Below are 6,949 nucleotides of genomic sequence, written 5' to 3' on the forward strand. Positions count from 1 at the left end.
TGACGCGATGCTTCAGTTCTTTGTCACCTCTGCGGCACAACGTGTCTTCTAAAAATGATTGTTGGATGAGCCACCATTGTCTTAAAGAAAAAAAGGAAAAAAAAGGAATGCAGACCTAAGAAAAAGGGGAACAGAACATTTTTTTTTTCTGCAAGCAGGTTGTTTGTACTAAAAATGCGGGTGTAACAATGTATATTTTTGTTGGTGTTCTGTTTGTCTAACCAACTGGCTAGTCCAAGTAGTTTCAACACTACTGCTGTCTTTTTATGTAAAGGCACCTAGAGTAAACTATAGCGAGGCTTCGAACAGACATGTTAATGCGATAGCGCTAGAGAGCTCGTGTCGCGGAAATTCCGCCGTTGGCATCGGCACCGTTGGTTGTGAGCGAAAAAATGTCCGTGAGCGAAAAATCGTAAAACAAGCGAATAAAATAAAGAATAAATTTTCGGTCTTATCGAGGATCGAATCCAGGCCATACGGGTGGCAAGCAGATGTCCTACCACAAAGCCAAGATGTTACTATCAGCTGGTTAGGGAAAAACACTACACTATTGCCATGTAGTGAAAAAAGGCATCTCAACGCATTTTGCATGACAGGTGTCCCGACGAAAACCAGCATTCGGGAGGCCATCAAACTACGTCGAAAAAAAAACGGGAATAGTGGTGCCGTCCCCGCTAAAAACACACAGATACTTTAAACCAGCTCTCAAATTTGACAAGTGTGTTCATCTAGCGGGAAATATATCATGCCTTTCCAGAGGCGTTGATCAAGCAAACAGCAAACGCTAGATGATGTGCTGACATCTGTGAGACATTGTGAGACTTACCATCTCGAAGGCCTTATGGCCTCCGAGATGGCAAGCGCGTGGCGAGTATCTTGGAGGCTATGCGATTCTTGCTTTAAAACAAAAACCTGTATGTACCATACCCACACGCGCACAGGTACAATCTACTGTGGTCGTGCGTGTGTGGGGGGGTGTTAAAAACATATTATTATGTATGCTCTTAGTGGTTGAAGGGTGCGCTAGGGGCCACATTTTGCTATCGCTTTCAACTCTTAAAGACGAAGCTTAAGGACCCCCTCAAATTTGTTGTTTATTTTATTTTACATGCTTTCTCACTGTAGTACGATTTGCAGTTGCTATTTAGCTCTTTCTTGAACCAAGAATAATTTTACTTATTTGACTCTTGCCGTAGCGAGCAATAGCCGCTGTGTGTAGTGAGAAGAAAAATAAAGCAGATTGAATTTCGCAATGTGACAAAGTAATTTTCAAGAATTTTTTTCTGCGGCTCCCACAGACATGATGCTCAATATTCATATTTTATATAATGTTTTATAAACGAATAATAAAACTCCTGTCTATAGAAATAAAAGGCAAGAAATAAATTATGTGTTCTTACAGTACTTTCGCGCTAGAAAAAAATGTGTATATACAGGAGAACAAAATGATAGCCCAAGCATATCCGTCAAGGTGAACGACCAGCGAAGTTGTAATTTCAAAATCAGAAATGTGATAACAAATTCGTAACAATAATAAATCACAGAACTTAGATCAAAACATGAAACGACTTGAAGGTCGTGCTCCTTTTAGATTTTTTATTTAACAAGCATATGACTAATTGACACGACATTCGTCATCTTGGAAGTATTGTTGCATGTCCTTGGCGTTCCTTGCACAATCCTATGTGTTGTTTTTCCTCACTAACTTAACGCACTACTTCTCAGGAGCTCTACGATTATTCAAATGTTCACCTTATTCAGATAAGAATCTGTTTCTGATAGCATTGGCTTTAAAATGAGAGGTAGAGCTATTACTCAAGACGCTGTAACTAATAGAACTAACTAAGTTGAACAGTATTTATATTTTTATGTTTTTATTCGAATATTCTGGAGCAGTAGTGTAGGTTCATAGTAGGAGTGGACAAGTAATACAGAACAAATGTATTGTTCAAGCGAAAACAACAACATAAACTTAACTACATAAGAAAAATACGTAGTCAAACCTCACTTTATATAATAGAAACACAAACTTACATGTATTCAAATTGGTTAGTAGCTGCATAAGCGAAATCTTTTTGTGGTAGCAAAGGAATACGGCCCGGTGAAAAAGCTCAGAGCTCTGATGTAGGTGAGAAAAACTAAATTTGAATGTGTTTGTATGAGCAAATAGAGGCTTGTGTTCAACTTGTTGGAGCAGTGGGTGGAAGTTTCTTCCAAAAAATTGACGTCCGTAGCCCCTAACATGCCATGAAAGGAGTTCATACCTGTATAAAATAGTTTTAGAGATTCTATACGATACCAAGAGTGTAATGGTACATTATTTAGTGTCACACATGTCCCGTTTATTAGGGAGGCGATCGCCGGGCTAATTCCAAGGGCCGAAGTATCGGCCCCCCGAACCGCACCACGAAAGCGTGGACAATTTAGAAGTGGTCCTTTTTGGCGCGCCAGCGGACGCCGGCTGTGGCCCAAAGAACAAGTCAGAGCCGAGAGTTGATAAACAAACAAATTATATTCTCAATAATGGCAGATCAAAAACAATACACAAAAATGCACACTCCACAATAGTTGCATACAATATGTCACCAATCAAACCAATCAATCAACGCACTACACAATACAATCAGCCACACTTGAAACAACGGACACGGACAACAATACGCACTACAATGCAGTCGCATGCATTGAACAACCAAGACACTTAAAGACTAGAGAGATAGAAAACCTATTCAGTCCAAAGTCCTTGGAACAAAAGTCTGAATGATACTCTTCCGAGAATCACTCACTCAAAGTCCAGCGTTGTCGTTCCGCTGCCCCCTCAAATCTCTCTTCCAAAAAACCTCGCGTCCTCAAATGGCCACTCTCCAAGCTTCATACTTCTTCGCCTGAAACACGTCGGCTTCACACGCGCAGCTGTTGCCACGCGTCTTCGCTCGATAGCGGTAAACACACGCTCTTGCCTGTAGCTCGAGCCTTCACCCATCAGGTGGGAATCCTCTTCATCTCCTGCTTCGTCAATACGGACGAAACCTTCGCCGACTACACGGCGGAATCCCTACGCGCTCTGGCGTTAACTTCCGTCTTCTCCTGATCTCTCGTCTCGGCTGCTCGGTTAAATACCTTCCGCGCGACATTCCGTCATTTTATCGGCGCGATACGCAGCGAAGGCTGGGGAGAGGCGCGAGACTGTACGGGGGCCGTCCCCGACAGATGACTCACCCCGGCATACACGCCCCTTTCCTTCTGGAAATTTCTAGCGCTTGCCCAGCCACCGCTGTGGGGTGAGGAGGTTCATCGGCGAAGCCACGCTTCCGAGAGGAGAGGCGTCGCGCGCCCGGGGAGCCTTGGATGCTTGTTTTCTCTTTTCTTTTTTTTCGTTGACCTCGCCGCGTTTCTTTCGCGCGTTATCGCAAGAATTTGGCGGCGCGCCAATTTTTAGCGCTCGTTCTGTGACACTGCCCCCCACTTTAAGAATATTATCTCATAATATTCAAAACCACACAACGAGCGCGAACAGTCACCACGCACTCTCACAGACTGTAACACAATCCGTCGCTCATGACACTTCACATTCACAATATATCACTCAATACGATTGGACATTACATTCAATCTCACACTTATGAAATATAACCGCAGGTACATGAGTACAGCGCTTCATCACACATTCCAAACAATACAAACGTACAAGGTTCTGTCTTTACAACAATTATACAACACTATACATCACATCACAGCACAGATACTTCGATACATGTGACACAGGATAACACAACACTAACACAACATATGGCACTCAGCACTGCCAAACACATTCTGATTCGACTTCAGCACTTATCCTGTGTACTTTGAGTGGCGCTTGCGCCCTTTATTGCGGTGCTCGCTCGATCTCTTCTTGTGTTTCCACGTTCCCTTTCGGCGAGCCCTTTCCAACGACGATATTTGAGGCGACGTCTCAGCCATCGTTGTCCCTTCCGACACCGTTAACGGGTCATGACGCTCAACCGATCCTGCCCGGTTATTCACCCGCTTGTTCACGTCCCGACATTTGGCCTGGCTGGCCGACTCCGTCACCTTTACACTGTTGCTCGGTTGAGGTCGTGCCGACGTAAGTGCAGCTGCCCAGCACGTGAACTTATTCGACACGATCGTCTTCTCCTTCGCTGTCTCTTGCGCCGCGGTTTCACCTTGGGCTCTAGTGAGATCCGTCACGGGATGCTCCTCCCTTGTATCTCGCGGCCGCTGTGCTGGTGAGGGCTCTATCTTCGGGTCTTCTCCCAAACATTCCGGATCATTCGGTCCTCGCGCCCCGTCGATGTTTCCGATGACAAGGTCGTAAAGGGGGGTCGTCATACATAGAGCGGTAACTTTCCCGCTGAAGTACGGGGTTTCCACCTCAATCTCTGCTTCGGGAAGCATCCGAACTGTACGGTCAATTAGGCAAACCGGTTTCGTTTTGCCTGTTAACTCACTTTCCCGTACCAAATTTCTCCGCACGATAACAGTGGAACTGCCGGTATCTCTTAACACCGTAACCTTTTTGCCCGCAACTTTTCCAGTCAGCGCTGGCATTCCCTTCGTGACACCGGTTGGCTGTTTTGACATTACAGCACCCACAATAGAAATTTTCTCCCCATTTTTCAACTCTACGAATCCATCAGTGACGGCATTATTATCAGATTTTGGTGCCGCTTGCAAACAGGATACCTGGTGAGTTTGACTCACTCCGTTCCGACAAGCATCTGCTTTGTGCCCAGTCTGACCACACCTAAAACATTTTACTACCGTAGGGCTCGTAAAGATCGTTCGACAGTTTTTCGCGCGATGACCCACTCGGTTACACAGAAAACATCGCGGAATGCTCTCTGGTGCACGCTTCTTTTCTTTGGGAGCTAATTTCTTCGAATCTTCGGGACAATCCTTCTTGACCTTGGCCAAATTATTGCCACCTTGCGCTTCCAAGAATTGATCAGCCAATTCAAGCATGTCTTCAAGTGACTCAGCCTTCCTCTCTTTCAAGTAAAGCGACAGGCTTGGGTGGCAACTAGTAAGAAATTGTTCTCTAATTAGGAGCTCTCTAAGTTCATCGTACTCCTGCACTGTCCCTGAAAGTTCAATCCATCTGTCGAAATAATGGCTAAGTCAGGCGGCGTACTGCGTAGCCGTCTCACCATCAGCTGGCTTTCCTGTCCGAAATCTGTCCCGGAATCCATCTACAGTAAATCTAAATCGCTTCAGCAAAGCAGCTTTCACCTTTGCATAGTTGGCTGCATCGGTCGGCGTCAGCCTTCCGTACACACTGAGTGCTTCACCACTCAAGCAGGTACTCAAAGCAGTTGCCCATTGATGTTCCGGCCAATTCTGGCTCTTCACAATCGTCTCGAATCGGTGAAGGTACGCGTCAAGGCCGTCCTTCCTTTCATCAAACGCCACGAGCAGCTTGCTCGGGTTCAAGCGGAAGCCATGATCTTCCCGTTCGCTGCTTTCAACTCTAGCTTGGATGGGAGTTTCACTTCGCTGTTGCAAACGGAGCCGCTCGAGTTCCATCTCGTGCTGCCGCTGCCGTTCCCTTTCAGCCATCTCCGCTTCTCTTTCTTCTCTCGCCCTTTCGGCTGCCAACTTCTCTCGTTCTAACTCAGCTGCTTTTTCTTCCTTAGCCCTCTCTGCTGCCAACCTCTCTCTCTCCAACTCAGCTGCTTTTTCTTCCTTGGCTCTCTCAGCTGCCAACCTTTCTCTCTCCACCGCCTCTTTCTCCTTCTGGCTTACCCATTTCCGTAGTTCGGCACCGGAAAGACCCATCTTCTCACCAAGCGCAACTAACTTTTCGAGATCCATTGTGTCTCGCAGCTCGCAAATAAAACCTTGCCGCGTGCAAAAAGTATCTGCCTAAATCAGTCTATCGGAACACTTCCCTGCACTCGTTAACGAGAACACTGAACAACACACAAAATCGTTCCGATAGCACTATCAACAACTCGAGGCTCTTTCTCACTACTTTGGACACACTGTGCACCAAAAGGTCCTGTCGCGGACGCCAGATTAATTGTCACATATGTCCCGTTTATTAGGGAGGGGATCGCCGGGCTAAATTCCAAGGGCCGAAGTATCGGCCCCCCGAACCGCACCACGAAAGCGTGGACAATATAGAAGTGGTCCTTTTTGGCGCGCCAGCGGACGCCGGCTGTGGCCCAAAGAACAAATCAGAGCCGAGAGTTCATAAACAAACAAAATTATATTCTCGATAACGGCAGATCGAAACAATACACAAGTATGCACACTCCACAATAGATGAGGATAAAATGTCATCAATCAACCAACGTATTACACAGTACAATCAGCCACACTCGAAACAACAGACACAGACAACAATACGCACTACAATGCAGTCGCATGCATTGAACCACCAAGACTCTTAACGACTAAAGAGATAGAAAACCTATTCAGTCCAAGGTCCTTGGAACAAAAGTCTGAATGATACTCTTCCGAGAATCACTCACTCAAAGTCCAGCGTTGTTGTCGTTCCGCTGCCCCCTCAAATCTCTCTTCCAAAAAACCTCGCGTCCTCAAATGGCCACTCTCCAAGCTTCAAACTTCTTTGCCGGAAACACGTCGGCTTCACACACGCAGCTGTTGCCACGCGTCTTCGCTCGATAGCGGTAAACACACGCTCTTGCCTGTAGCTCGAGCCTTCACCCCTCAGGTGGAAATCCTCTTCATCTCCTGCTTCGTCAATACGGACGAAACGTTCGCCGACTACACGGCGGAATCCCTACGTGCTCTGGCGTTAACTTCCGTCTTCTCCTGATCTCTCGTCTCGGCTGCTCGGTTAAATACCTTCCGCGCGACATTCCAGAAAGTTCTCGTCATTTCATCGGCGCGATACGCAGCGAAGGCTGGGGAGAGGCGCGAGACTGTACGGGGGCCGTCCCCGACAGATGACTCACCCCGG

Source organism: Rhipicephalus microplus, unplaced genomic scaffold (assembly GCF_043290135.1).
Source record: "Rhipicephalus microplus isolate Deutch F79 unplaced genomic scaffold, USDA_Rmic scaffold_15, whole genome shotgun sequence".
Taxonomy (NCBI): Eukaryota; Metazoa; Arthropoda; class Arachnida; order Ixodida; family Ixodidae; genus Rhipicephalus; species Rhipicephalus microplus.